The 16,269-nt window shown below is 33.0% G+C and overlaps 1 pseudogene; it reads right to left on the reverse strand.

Annotated features, from left to right (window-relative positions):
- Window positions 1-12,641: 12,641 nt before the first annotated feature.
- On the reverse strand, window positions 12,642-15,380 carry LOC124943833 (annotated as a pseudogene).
- Window positions 15,381-16,269: the final 889 nt, after the last annotated feature.

A 16,269-nucleotide genomic window follows, 5' to 3' on the forward strand; every position in this document is an offset into this window, starting at 1 on the left:
TATTTCAGAATCCAAACATCATCCTTGCATAGGCTTAATTCTTACTTTGTCTAATCTGAACTGCATAAGAAATAATTTGTATGGATTTAAGTTATGTCTACTGATAGTAAGGAACTATTTTTTTATGGCTGAAAATGTAAAGTGAACTTGCAAGTGGAGAGCAGTTAACTTTGGATTTGCAATTGTTCATAGGCTTAATTTTGAATTTCGGGTCTACACCATGAGAAATAATTTGTAAACGGTAAGTTATTTCAGAATCTAATCATCATAGTTTGAGGATAAAATCTCTTTTAATTTTCTGATTTTTCCCTCTATATCAGAATAAATTCTATGGGATAGACATAATGTTTTAATGTTTACATTTCAACTGATAATCATTTTAAGGACAGTGTTCAACAGCTTTCAAAACCTCTAGAGTTTATAGTTGTTCGGGAGAAATTTTCTTTCTTTTGATAGCAATTGAATCATGCAATCTCAATTGTACATGCAATCTCGGAATACCTCCAGTTCATCAAGCTTCACATAAGGTATAACTAATTTAGCATGTTTTTAAAAAAAGAAAATTCCGCAACCCACCATCTCCCTCTCACATGTCCAGTACTTATTACCCTCCATTGATAAGCACACTTACTTATCACTGATAAGTCAATATAACATGGAAAGTAAGACCCACTGCAAAACGCATCAAAGATAATGAGACCGATGCATCCTCTCTCATATTTCCATTTCTGCAATCTTTCTCCAGAAACCCTAGACCTCACCGGAATTCTCCTTCGATTCTGAGCTTGATTCACCGATCTGCTAGGTTTTACGTTGTTAGATTTTAGTTCAGATCAGACTTTTCTTACGTGATATGACCTCGCTCAGTAGAGAATTGCCAGTTTCTGGAGGAGGAGAAATTTAAGGGAGCTGTTCACAAGTAAGTTTTTATCATGTTTATCTTTTACTGTTTTGTTCATATATGAGTGACTCTTCTTGTTCTTGTTTTTTTTTTTATATCAATGATGGAGGTTAAGATGTTAAAGACCTCTTTATCTTGTAGTAGGGGAGGAGATGATTATTACATTTGAGTGCTTCTAGGTTTTATTTCCCTAAATCGAAATTTTCAGTTTAATTAATGATTGCAATGAAGTTTTGCTTGCTTAGTCAGCAAATAATTGCTAACATAAGTTTAATCAATCCATTTGAAAGTATCATTTCTGCTTCTGCTGCTTTGAGTTTTAATTTGATATACAAACCAGCATTTTACATTATCAAAACTCGAAACAGAAGCAACCACTTATTTCCTTTCTTAGCCTCTCTCACAGATAGAGGATAACCCGAATGTTTTTCATCTGAAATTGATTTTGGTGATCAGGGTTGAGCAAGAATCGGGATTTTTCTTCCACATGAAATATTTTGAGGAGAAAGTACAAGCTGGGGAATGGGATGAAGTTGAAAACTACCTCTCTGGATTTACGAAAGTTGATGAGAATCGATACTCCATGAAGATATTTTTCAAAATTAGGAAGCAAAAGTACCTCGAATAACTAGACAAGTACGTGTTTAATTTAAACATTTTTTCCTAGTTGAATCGGTTTGACATAGTTAAAAAAGAACTTAGTTTTTCTTACATATTTAACTAAACTGAACAGGCAAGATAGAGCAAAGGCTGTTGAGATACTAGTGGGTGATTTAAAAGTGTTTTCAACATTTAATGAAGAATTATACAAAGAAATTACGCAGTTCTTAACACTTACCAACTTCAGGTACACAATAGTTTAACACCAACTTTTGGATTATGAGAAGTAAAATTTTATTCTGTCTTAAATACAATGGAGCCTCGGTAATTTTGTGTTCCTATTATAGACCTTATAAATTATTATATTACAATAACTATAATAACCATGCTATCACTGTCCGTCCACAGTTTAATGTTTGGTAGTTCCAAATGAGAACATTTTGAAATATCTCAATCAGTTTTTTTAGTGACTTGCGACATTTTCCTGTGGAGATCCTTCTAGCCTTCATTAGTGCCTCAAGTGAGATTACTTACCTCTCTTAGAAGTTGTTTTTAGTGATCCAACTAAAAGTTCTTGAAAGATTTTTGATTGATTGTAGGGATGGGTAGTCCACTTCAGTGCCATAGCACAAGTAATGAAATCTCAAAACTTGATATAAATATATTAATTCATTGAATTAGGTTAGTTTTCTAATAGGTTCTTCATATGTTGGTTGGTTACCAGGTCAAAAACTTGCATCAAGTTGTTCTCTACCAAAACCCAAACATGATGACATTTACACAGATAATTTTCAATCTTATCAATCTTTCATAAAACAAAAAATATTTCCAAAACTATCTTTGTATGATGTTAAGAAATACAGGAAATGAGCAGAAAATTGTGGTATTCCTGGTATTGGAGCCAGTATTATTGATCCTTTTGACAATTGATGTTAAATTCTGTTGTATACTCTAGAAAAAGAAGAAGCTTAAAGGTGAACAAGAGATTATGAAGTTTTTGGAAAAAATGGTAAATCAAACTCCTAAAAGATTATGTGTGTGATATTATTATAGTAGAGATTGTCAAGTGTGTGCTCAAGTGTAAAGATTGTCCAAGTTGATATGCTATATAAGTAGCTTTATTCAAATCGTCAAAGGATCTATCTTATTTTAATCGTCAAAGAATTGTGTTGGTAAAAAGTAGTAAGTTTAAATACTTAATTTAATGCATTTTATTTAATGAAATAGTTCATTAGTGATAAGTTAACAAATTAATTTTTTTTATTTAATTATTTAAGTCTTAATTATTATATTTTAAATGTTGGTGTTTTTAATTAATTTATGAAAAAAATTAAAATAACATATAAAAGAAAAGTAAAATTAAAAAAAATTAAAATAATTGTTAAAAAAAGTTTAAAAATAAAATAGACTTTTTGGCGACGTTTGAATTATTGTTGCCAATGTTTAAATAAGCGTTGTTAAAACTTCTGTCTTTCGGCAACACTTGTACCGACGCTTAAATAAACGTGGTAAAAACTTGCGCCCACCCTGCTTTCGGCGACGCAAGAATAAGCGTCGGTAACATTTTTAGCGACGCTTTTAAAGGTTGGCAGAAATCATTTTTAGCGGCGTCGTAAGTCAATTTTTTTGTAGTGAAGTATATGAGCATCTCGGACGTGAGATGTCTTTTATTCAACGGAAGTGAAGAAACCATTGATCATTTGTTTGGGAGTTGTAGTATAGCATTGGAAATTTGGGACAGATTTTCTAAAAGCTTGGAGTTGATTAGTTTCCCGAAGTAATGGAAAGATATCAAATAAACAACAATACTCAAAGCCAAAGGAAACAGGTTCGCAACAATCGTATTCAAGTGCGGCTTTGGATCAGTAATTTACAATATTTTGCAGGAATGTAATGCGAGAGTCTATGGAAGAACCCGCAGAAGTGTTGAAGAATTATGGAGAGACATATTCTCGGGTTTTGACGCACTTGCGGGAACGTGGAGAAAAGTTCTAAGTACGGAGTAGAATTGGATTACGAATTGGAATTTACCGTTTATATCATTATAAACATAAACATTGTAATCAGATAATTCATTTACGTTTTTTGTTTTATTCAGAATGGTACGACTGTAAAATCATTTTAGTTCTGTCTAGAATGATCTCTTAAACTCGTGGTTTTTTTCCTATTTTTGAGAATTTTTTAATGAAATGAAGCTAAGTCGTTTTTCCCTCCCAAAAAAAATACGAAGATGTGGTCTTGTTTCTTCTCCTGTAAATGAGTCCATTTTCCACATGCAATAAATTTCATAATCTGTTTTATTATCAATATCTTTCTAAGGAAATTTCATAATATTGAATGTGAAGTCAGCAATGAAGCTGCGATTCCCGAGTCAACAATCTTCATGAATTCAATAAATGTATTTTCCTGTTTTACCAAGACAAAAAAATATAAACATAAATGTGAAATATAAACACTTTTAGATAAATAAATTCAGCTCATTACCAAGGCCTTAGATGTATTATATTTTTTCTCCCATTGTAAATCTTTAGGCAATGGCAGGTTGTCAAGTAATTGGATTTCTTTTTTTTATTGTTGATGTAGTACACATAATAATGAGCATGTTATAATATAGGGAACAAAAGCTGCATAACAGGACCATTTTATTTAAGATATCATATAGTTAACTAGTCCAAAAATTAGAATGTTCTAAAATATTGGAGAGGTTACTTGCAAGGTTATCCTTCTTTAAGTCTTCAAATGATAAATGAAATAATTTATTTCTTCTTTTTTTTTTTTGAAAAAACGACTTAACGTTATTTCATTAAAAATTCCCCCCAAAAAAACAAATGAGTTACTATATTTTCCTAGACAAACTTAGGAAAATTAAGGTCGTTACGGTCTAAAACAAATAAATTACAAACAATCATCAGAATTACAAACAAATTTAAATTGCGTTTATCTCGCTAAAAAAGCAGCATCTTTGGTAACTTCCTGATATGATACCTTTCCATTCCTGCAGAGGTTCTAATTCTGTTCATTTTTCGGGGCTCTTCTTCACATCTAGATGTTTGCGATATAGTCAGTTACAATATCATCTCAGGTCCTCTCCAGACTTCTTCAATTCCTAGAGAATGCCCTCGCATTTTTCTTCTTTCAGATGTTGTAAACTGTTGAGCCGAATCTGCATTTGAAAATCTTTGACTTAAACTTGGTGCCCTTCTCTTTCTTCACAGCCACTTCCTTAATTTCTTTTCTAACTCCTAGAAATCTGGTCATCTCCATATTTTTTGCAAATTTATTCCAAAGTTTCGAGGTAAATAAATAGTTCCCGAATAGATGATCAGCTGTTACTTAATTCCCTTCACATAGCACACAGCTTGAATCCAGAATTTCCATGTACTTCCTGGCGCGATCTCTCGAGTTTATCCTTTCCCGAAATGTAAGTCATAGGATGAATTGGTGTCTCGTGATAACCTTTAATGACTAGACTAAATTAGCCCAATTTACTATTTGCGCCTTCTCTCGGACACTTTGCTTGAAAACATCTTCTTGTTTCCTCCGCAACCTGTTGATCACATTCAGAAATTCTGAAAAAATCAAAGACATGGGTTAAACTATTCCTTACTAATGCCATGTAAGAAGAGAAAAGAGTCGTCCCAAGTTTTTTAATTCTCTCAAGTTGTGTTCTATGCAAGAGTGGGCTACTTTTGCAACCTCTACGAGTTGAGGTTCTACTTTTACAATCAGAAGTGGTGATATTTCAACTCGAAACGCTGACCGATTTTTAATCATTAACTTCCTCTTAGGTTGTGTTAAGTGGGAGTGGGACTTCTTTTGTAACCTCTGTGGGTTGAGGTTCTTTTACCCAGATTTTCTTAATCGGGTGCTCTGTTCTCTATGAGGCATCTTTGGGTGATGATGATTCACGTATAAGCTTCCTCTTAGACTTCACCACTTCGGATTGATGATATATGGCAATAACCACAGCCTCCACCATTTCGGGTGGTGTTTCAACTCGAACCTTAGCGAGTTGATGATCTATGGCAACAGCCACATCCTCCACCACCACTTCGGGCGGTGTTTCAACTCAAAAATCTATGGGTTGATGATCTATGGCAACATTCGCATCCTCCGCTACCACTTGGGGTGGTGTTTCAACTCGAACCTCAATGGGTTGAGGTTCTTCTACAGGGGTGCCTTTTTGAAATAATTGTGAATGACATCCCTAAGAAATTAATTTTTGTCCATAGCCTCAAACAAGACATGGATGGAGGAATCAAATAGGATAGATGAGTTGAACTTCTATTGTTATGATGATGCTACTACATCTTCCAACCCTTGTATTGTTTTTGCTATATTTTGTGTAGATCTAGCCATGTTCTATGTAGATCTAACAATTGTGTCTAATGTATTTTTATTGATGGAGTAGGTTAATACATGAGGCTCATTCTCTCCAATCTGAGCCCTTCCACATTATTTGTCACATGATCTGCCACCTGATCTGCAACATGATCTTCGACATGATCTGCCAAACTTTCAGATAATCTTCCACCTAATCTTCTACCCGATTTCGCACCTCATTTACCATAATCATAGGATCATTCTAGTGGGTGATTAAAAGTGGAAGTCATCCAACATCACTTCCATGTCTGAATCCTTCTCGTTTCATTTCCATCTGAATCCTACTTCTCAGATTATCGAAAATTGTTGTTCGTAAGGAAGTTGGAGTTTAGGGACCGCAATCCTATCCATGTAGAACAACTGAAATAATAAACAATATGTTAGAACATTTACATTGACATTTGAATATACCACTGAATTAGAGTATTGACAAAGTTTACTTACAATGAGAAATGTATGTAATCTAAAAGAAATTACGAGCTTCATTTTTCAGCAGACTCTGTATCGTTTTCAATAGACTCAATAATTTCATATTCCCCTCTAGGTATGCCCAGTACGCACTAAACATCATCTTCCTCAATTTTCACTTTCTCGCCATTCCGTAGGTTGATCATACAATTAATGTTGTCGTTGTCGAATTCGAATGACCTAACAAAGTGTCGAGAGAGTTCACCCGAACATTTTGAAAGTCCAAGTGTAAGAAGCCCTCTGAAGCCTATGGCCTTCACGACCTCTTTTGTTCTTTTGTAAATTGTTTTTTTAGATCGAAAAGCCTTTTGACGAAGTCCTAGTCAAAAAAATCTTGTGTTCAGATTTTCTTGGAGAGGGAGGAGGTGAGGGATCTGGAGATGATGGAACGAAAGGTGAGGTGGGAGCTTGAGATGAGGGAGCAGAGGATGCAGTGGGACCTAGAGGTGAGGGAGCGGAGGGTGCAGTGGGAGATGGAGATAGAGATAGAGATGATGGAGTTCTAGAAGTAATGTCCATCAATGACAAATTTTTCGTCGAGGGTCAACAACGGTTCATTTTATATACTCTACAAAAAAATAAGCACGATATTTTTAAATAAGCCAAAGAAGAAAAATGATATTAGAAATTAAAACTATCATAAAATTTCAACGAAATGGTCCGAACATGACCATGTTCAGAAAAAAATGGTCCCGACCATGACCATGTTCGGAAATAAATGGTCCTGAATATGGTAATGTTCAGGACAAAATGGTCACAATAATGACCAAAATCTAAAATTTCTGAAAATGTCTAAAACCTATATAACTGCAAATTCAATATTGGTTCCATTTTTAGACCTATATAACTGAAAATGTCTAGAATTACAAATTCATTTGATGTCCTTTCTAGACCTCTATAACTGAAAATGTAACATTTTTGAAAATGTCTAGAACTACAAATGTTGGTGCTATTATAGAGCTATATAACTGAAAATCCTATAAAACTGAAAATGTAACTTTATTTAGATTTGCAAATATATATATAACTATAACTGAAAATCCTATATATTTATCATTAATATGTAATTACACACTATAACCTAGTTTACTATGACACCCTACTAGTTGTCCTTACTATACCATGTCATCAAATCTCCTAACTTAGATATAGAAACCAGAAACAAAAACCAGAAATATAAATAAAAATAGTATCCAAATATTCAATCTAGTTCACGAACATGGACATGTTCGGGAGATAACCCTAACTACATGATGATCATGTTCATGAACTATTTTTTTTGGAAAATCGACATAGCGTTATTTCATTAAAAATTCCCAAAAATGGGAAAAAAAACCACGAGTTTAAGAGATCATTCTAGACAGGCCTAGAATGATTTTGAAATCGTAACATTCTGAATAAAAACTAAAAAGCTAAAAACGTAAATGAATTATCTAATTACAATATTTTCAATTCTAGTGAGTTCAAAAAACGGTAAATTCCAGTTCTTGCAGATATTTCAGTTTTTCTCCGTGCTTGGAATTCTTCTCCACGTTCCCGCGAGGGCGCTGCAATCTGATACAATATCTTTCCATAACTCTTCAACACTCCTGCGAGTTCTTCCATATACCTTTGCATTCCGTTCTTGCTATATGTTATACATCACTGCTCCAAAGCCGCACTTGAACACGATTGTTGCAAATCTATTTCCCTTGGCTTTGAGTAGTGTCACTTCTTTGATTTCATTCCATTCGCTCGGGAAACTGATCAGCTCCAGGCTTTTATAGAATCTTTTCCAAAACTTCGAAGAAATACAACAGCTCCCGAATAGGTGATTTATGGTTTCTTCATTTCCTCTGCATAGAAGACAGCTCGCGTCTGGGATACTCATATACTTGCTGATATAATCACGAGTGTTGAGTCTTTCCCAAAAAGCGAGCCATATGATGAAATGGTGTCGAGAGATAATCTTCATTGACCATACAAGAGGAACCCATTCTACTTTCTACGCTTTTTCCCAGGTTACCTCCCATATTTTCTTCGATACTAGCTTCCCATTGGCCTCAGCTTTCTATTCATGAATATCCGACCTATCGTGTAGTTGTATGTTACTTATATGATCAAGTATCTTCTATCCTTCTAGATTTCTTATCAGGAGTGATTCTCAATTCCCATCTTTAATGTCTCTGATTTTCACTTCTGCGCAGTCCCTTCTGACATGGGTATTTTGAAACTCCTCCTTTTGGATGATAGGCTGGTTTTCGAACCAGGGGTCATGCCAGAATAGAGTGTATTTCCCGTCCCATATCCGGATGTCATAAAGATCTGCAATATCGTTTCTTAATTAAACAATCTTTTTTAGAGACCAGCTCATACCTTCATGAATTTTGGAGGTCCAAATACTGGTTTCGTATTTCATAAACCTCGTATGCACCCATTTAATCCATAGTGACTCCTGGTTGAGCTCCAAAGCCCATAGATGTTTGAAGGTGAGAGAATTGTTCCACTCGATATAGTTCTTCAAGCCGATGTCTCCCTCGTCCTTTGGTTTGAAGAGAGCGGTCCATTTGACTTTCTTTCCTCCTCTTCCGATGCTACCCTAGATAAAGTTCCTCATCAGCGTGTCGAGCTCCTTCATTACCTTCTTCGGAATGACCATCTGCTGCGCCCAATAGCGAATTATGCCCATGACCACGGTTTAGATAAGTTTGATCCTCCCTGCATAAGAAAGTTTTTTCGATGCCCAGCCAGATATCGTGTTTTTTACCTTTTCAATTAGCGGTTTGCAGTGTGAGATCTCGATCTGTTTCACGGTTAATAGAATTCCTAAGTACCTTACGGGAAAGCTGCCTTCCTTGATGCCCGTGATGTTGAAAATGTCCTACTTTGTTTCATCCTTCATGCCTCCATAAAATGCCACACTTTTGCTTTCATTAATAGTTAAACATGTAACCTCAGAAAAGAACGTTAGTGCAGCCCTAATAGTTTTAATGGAATCAATGTCTGTGTGCGCTAGAATGAACAAATCGTCAGCAAAGCATAAATGAGTTACCTTCTCTACCTCACAGAATGGGTGAAATATGTATGGACGATTCTTTCGGAACATCGCGAAGATGCTCTCAAAGATCGCCATGATAACTACGAAAAGGTAAGAAGAGAGGGGGTCCCCTTGCCTTACCTTGTTTCCCCCCTTAAAATAGCCTACATGGACTCCATTGATGCTAACAACAAAGCAGGATGATGAAACGCACTGCATAATCCAATCAATAAAAATCATAGGAAAAACAGAAACAACCAAAAAGTAATGAATGACTTCCCATCTAAAAGAGTCGAAAGCTTTCTTGATATCTATTTTGAAAGTCATTCTCAATGATATTTTCTTTTTCCCGTAGCCTTTTAAAAGGCTCTGCATGAGAAGAATATTATGAGAGATTGTCCTACTGGGGATGAATGTAGATTGATTAAGATTTATAATTTTTCCTATGACATTTTTAAATCGTTTAGAAATGATTTTTGAAATTATTTTATAAATCACATTGCAGCATGAAATTGGTCTAAAATCTTGTACTTTCTCGGGTACCGTAGTTTTGGCGATCAAGGTTAGGACCGCTGTATTTCATTGCTTAAACATCTTCCTGTTCTTGAAAATTTCATGAACCCCATCAATAACGTTTTTACCCACAACTGACCAATTGTCTTTGAAGAACTGTGCATTAAACCCATCAGGACCGGAACTTTTATTCCCATCAATACTAAATAGAGCTTATTTAACCTCAACCCTCGTGACCACCCTTATCAGCTCGCGACTATCTTCTGTAGAGATTTTCCTATCAATAATCTAATACAAGGTATTCGGGTGACTTTGATGGTTCTTTCTTGTACCCATAAGCTGCTTATAGAAATCGATAGCCAAATCTTGTACACCCTTTTGACCCTGAACATATTCACCATCATTATTCTTCAGCATGTATACATTGTTTCTCATATTTCTAGTCTTGCATTTTCTAAAGAAGAAAGATGTATTTTTGTCACCCAACGAGAGTTAGCTCTATCTTGATTTCTGTCTAACAAAATTCTCTTCAAGCTGAATAAGCTTCCTGAAGTTTTCAAGCGCGTCCCTTTCTGTTTCATTGAGTTGTTCATCACTATCATCCCTTAATAACCTTTTCTGAACTTCTTCTAGTTCTTCTCTAGAAGCCAAAAATCTATTGGAGATATTGTTGAATTTCTTCTTGTCAAATCTTTGAAGATGATTCTTCAGAAGCTTAAGCTTCTCAAAAACCCTATACATGTTGTATCCCTTGACATCTGTAGACCATACTCTTTCGAGAATACCCTTGAATTTGTCGTTTTCTATCCATAAATTGAAAATTTTAAAGGGTCTTTTGAACATTTCTTCCTTTTCCCAGAATAATTTAATCGGACAGTGATCAGATATACCCGGATTCAGAACGTGAGGTTGACTTCTCAGAAATTGGTTAATCTAGTTCTCATTTACCAGACATCTGTCAATTCTACTTCTTCTAATTTGCTCATTCCCTCTCGTAGAAGACCAAGTGAAGAAATTCTCAGAATTGGTAGGCTCGATACAACCCATATATCTGATGCAGTCATTAAAGTCAATCATATTTCGAGTTATTTCTGATTATGGGCTACGATCATATTCCCAGAATTTGCTCATGAACTTACCTTCTCTTAGTGTTGGACTTGGATGTAGTTGAATGAAAATGATTTTCCTAAAAAGTAAAAGTAAAATGATTTTAAAGTTTTTGTTGTTTGGTAACATTGTTGTTTGCAATTGAATATAAGGTTTACCATTTTCGAACTTATTGAAGAAGATAATCGGAAGAAAAAATAAATTGCCAAAGTTCAAAGTCACAAAAGAAGGAAGAAGAAAGCCGGAAAAAATCGCCGCAGAAGAAGAAAGAAGCGAAAACCCAGAAATCGAAAATAAGAAAGAGAGGAACTAAGAGAAATTAAAAATATATTAAAAACAAATTATTTTTAATTTTCTTTTGTCGACTGCGCCCAACGTCACTCTCCCTCTATCACTTTTCATATATATATATATATAATCATAAGTTTAAATTTATGTTTAAATATTTTTATGAAGTTGCTCATGGGTGGCAGTGTATATGATCTAAACTCTTTTAATAATTTGAAGATAACATGTATAAATAATGGAAATAATTCATATATATACATATATATATATATATGTCTAATTAATGTTTAAAGAATTGAGTATTACTATTTCTTCATTCGTAATTAAATAAATATATTTCAAATATATATTATTTTTTTCAAATAAATCAAAGAGATAATATGTAATGTTTCCTTAAATTTTATTTTAATTCTCCATTTTATTTTTTTCAAAATTATAGTATAATTTTATTAATCTAATAACAAAATAATTTGAAAAATATTTCAGAATAGATTTAATATCCTATCTTGTAATAATTTTTAATTTTAGTTTCAAACCATTATTTTTTCTAAATTTTAAGATAAAAAATATAAAGTTTTTCAATTCTTTTTTAAAACTAATTTTATTTGCATTAAATGTTTTGCCTGATTTTTATAGACACTTAAAAAGATATAAAAATATTAAAATGACAACCTTGAAAATAATTATATAAATATATAAACATCAAAATCATAATTAAAAAAACGTAATAATAATTACATATAATAAAGACTCATTTTCGATCTCCAATTTATATTTGGTGCCTCGGATAGCCGCTGTAAAGATGCAACAACTTATCCGATTTGATCTTGGGAGTCGTCAAAATTGGATCAGCGATTCCACCGAGATAGTGAAAAACGACTATTTCAAACTTCTAAAAGAGAGATCACACATAGATACAGAGGAGACTATTGAGAGAGAAGGAGACAGATCGAACACATCAACATACGAACAACAAATTAGAAATTTTAGTTTTATATTAGAAATTTTTATCTTCTATGTTCCGAGAGTTTTCTAAACCAATTTGAAATTATTCTTTGTTCTACTGTTATCCTTGTATTGTATAAGTAAATCATAATATTTTATTTTTGTCAAATATTTAAATAAACAAATTAGATTAAGTCAAACCTCCCATAGACAAAAATAAACTATTAAATATAAACTTTAAAATTATCTATAAACATTAATCAAACATTTATTTTATTTTATTACATTGAGAACATTGTAGGACTCCTTTGATATACCCTCAAAAATAAAGATTCAAACTTATTATTATGTTTTAAGACTTAACTAAGAGATTCAATATTCATAATTGGACTTGAAGAATTAAGTAATATTTTGTCCGCCTTATTCTCTTGACATAAGGGTACCACTTTGTGTCCATCTTTCCAGCATCTTTAATGCCGCTTTCGGTTGATCCATAGGAACCATATGCCCCGAGTCATGAACCTGATCGATCACACAAATTATTTAAATATGTAATTAAACATATATATATTTGATTTATTGCCTTAAGGAATGCCAGAGGTCCGTATTCTTTAAGTTCTCCTTTCATAGCATGATCGACTACATATGAAACTAAGTCTTTATCATTGAATATTCTTTGACCCGACCAATTCATCTCAGTAACCCACCTATAGATTCCTAGAATAGTTTGATTGTGAGTTAATAATTAGTTGGTCTAATAAGAAAGAAGAAAAGTTTTGATAATTCATTACCAATCCAGTTCACGATGAGATCATATTCTCCTGCATATAAGACCTTAATTCCATCTTCAAGAAGAGCAGGAATTTCCACTGCATGATTCCTCATCCAATCATTAATCATTGCGTTAAAAATAGTTACGCTCAGGGATACAAACCGAATATTTCCAACTCCAATGGATGTTCTAATCGTTGCATTATTTAACATATTTTCCATATACGAGAAATCATAACACATTCCACCCACACGTTCCTTCCGAATGTCATAATACTGTAAGCACCACCCATATTGTTACACTTATATAACAAAAATAAATAAATTGTAACATTAATTCATTCCTTACATTTCTATTAGAACCATAATATTCTAATAAACGATTGAATACGGCAGTACAAGAAGAATATGCTTCCATACAGCTCCCTCCTACTCCTCATATCCTTGCATCTAAATTTTATTTTTAAAACATGATCATGAAAATTGAAACAATATATATATATATATATAAATATATAAATATATAGTAAAAAAGAGAAAGATTACTGCATCTAGCTGCGTCTTCCTCGCATTTTGGTAACAATCTGGCGACACGTCTGACTTCAGTTTCTGTGATCAGTCTCATATTTGAAGCATAATCTGTTAATGACTTGTATTGAATAACAGGGTGTGTCAATCCATTTCCAATAGCAATACCCTGTTGTATAAATAAATTATTAACTAAAAGATGAATGAATGAATTAATAAATATTACCTTAAGGTTAATGTGATCTCCATCTCTGTTATTGTTTCCATTGCGAATCCGAGTGGCTAAGGCAGGGATATAGTGGCCGGCATATGATTATCCTGTTATGTAGAGATCGTTCCTCAAATATTGAGGATGTTGATGGAAAAATACCTTACATATATGATAATAATAATAATAATAAGATTAGTTTGCTTGATTGATTGTTTGTTTAGAAGTTAGCTTAGAAATTAGACCTGCAAGAAATCATATAAGTCATTGCTAACACTCTCTTGATCGGTACGAATATCAGATTCATCTGAACTATAGCTGAAACCGGTGCCTGTGGGCTGGTCGATATAGATTATGTTAGACACCCGGTCCCAACCAAAGTCATTCCAGATAAGAGAATGGTTGATTATCTGGTAAGGCCCGTTTTCATAAAACAGACCAATTGAACTGCTGGCTCCAGGTCCTCCATTCAGCCATATCACAACTGGGTCATTCCTCACATCCCTTCTCCTTCTCGACTCAAAGAAGTAGTAAAACATCCTGAATCACCAAATCCAAACAAGGGTAAATGCATGATTGAATACATTACAAATATATATTTTTTTTAATTAAGTAAAACTGGCATTACACCCCAAAAAAAAAAATTGGGTCGTTCAAAACCTAGCTGATCTTAGTGTTTTTTATTATGTGAGATTGTTTGATTAGAGAGATTGATTGATATTTGGACTTTAATTTTTTTAATTATTTTATCTAAAATATAACTATCATTTTATTTATATAAATACATTTCATTTAATTATTTAAAATTCATTTTTATTCAAGATAGAAAAAATAATTCAAGGGGACCTTGATCTTTAATCAACCACAAAAAAATGTTTTTATTTTGAAAAAATTATAAGAAAATCCCAAAAATAAATATAAAACTAGATTATTTCGATTCTAGTTATTTTTGTTAGGGTTGATTTGATAGGGTTATTTGCGTATTTTTATAAAACTTTGAGTATTTTTTTATCTCTTAAATTTGTTTAATTAATAATAATATTTCTTTGTGACAATATTTGTAGACTAAAGATTCCTTTTACTTGCATGTTATTTATTTTTTCTTTTTATTTTTTTTTCACACAATCCAAAATGTTTTCTTCATTTTTATCAAACTCATCCTAATTTTTCAATCTGTCCTTAATCAAAAATAATTCGAATGGAAATCGAACCCCGTGATCTTTTAGTCTCTTACTTCGACCCTTAAATTACATTATAAATATTTTAAAACTGAATCTCTACTCATTCAGAGTTCAGTTCAGGTTGCATTTTAGAAAAGACAAGTACCTTGCATCACGCGAGTGAGGAAGTCGATAATAGCCGGCGTAATGACCCAAATTCTGAATCGAAGTCCCTGGATCACCAAGGGCTTGGAGGCGGAATTGTTGTTCGACCAATGATGATGACATTGCATCGGGTAATCGACGGGAAGAAGGGTCACCAGAGTTGACGGCAGAACTGGGAAACAAGTTTAAACTCTTGATAATCCTCTCCACTTCCGTAATAGTCGAATTAACCTTTGATGTTCGCAGGGAAGACGGTGATGAAAGAATTGGACATGAGAAGAAAAGTAGAGGGAAAAGAGTTAGACAAGAGAGCCTTCTTTGTGTCATATTGATTTGCATGTAAGATTGGTTTGGTTGGACTGGAATTTATAAGATTTGCATGTGTGCAGTGTGATAGAGATAATAAAATACCAATGCTTATTTTCATATACCTTAATTCATTGTTTATTTGTAATATTTTTAATGCCCAATTCTTTTTATTCAATTTTATTTTGGAATTAGTTATAATTTCAAGAACATAAGAATTTATTTATCTTGGTTTTTTTTATTGTGATATATTAATTATAATTGTTTATACACATTATAAAGATATGGATAGAGTAGTGAAAATAATTTAAAAGAATATCGAATTTATAAAAAAAAATAATTAATCAGATTATCTTCTTCTCTCAGGTAAGGCTTCTCTGGGAAAAATTTGTTTTGATGAAAAATTTCTAGAGAAGTTGAAAAAACATTATTGTTTTGACCTTTTCGATGAATTTTTTAGCATCGAAGAGTGCTTTATTTTTTTCCACCACTTAGATTTGAGTTAGTGTTGGTTTTTATTCGATGCGACATACTATTTAGTCGAATTGAATTTTTTATCTCGAATTTTTGAGATCTGAACAATTCTCTCAATCTTTAGTTTTAGTAGGTTGTTTGCTGCTTATATCATCTAATTGGGTTGATGATGATTTTTTGATTCATGTCCGCCCCATATTTAGCAACAAATGGGATGAAATTATCGGATTTATAGTTATTTTTAATGTTTTCAATAATGAGTCATTTGATTTGATATTCAATATGGAGAGTTTCCTATATATATATATTCTGATTTGTACAAGGTTCTTACTATTTAGGTGATATATGTTTATGGTAAATTATCATTTGGCAAGATTTTTTTCGGCATCGCTTACCAACTATCGGCTAAACATGATTTCAACTATAGCTCATAATA

Source organism: Impatiens glandulifera, chromosome 6 (assembly GCF_907164915.1).
Source record: "Impatiens glandulifera chromosome 6, dImpGla2.1, whole genome shotgun sequence".
NCBI lineage: Eukaryota > Viridiplantae > Streptophyta > Magnoliopsida > Ericales > Balsaminaceae > Impatiens > Impatiens glandulifera.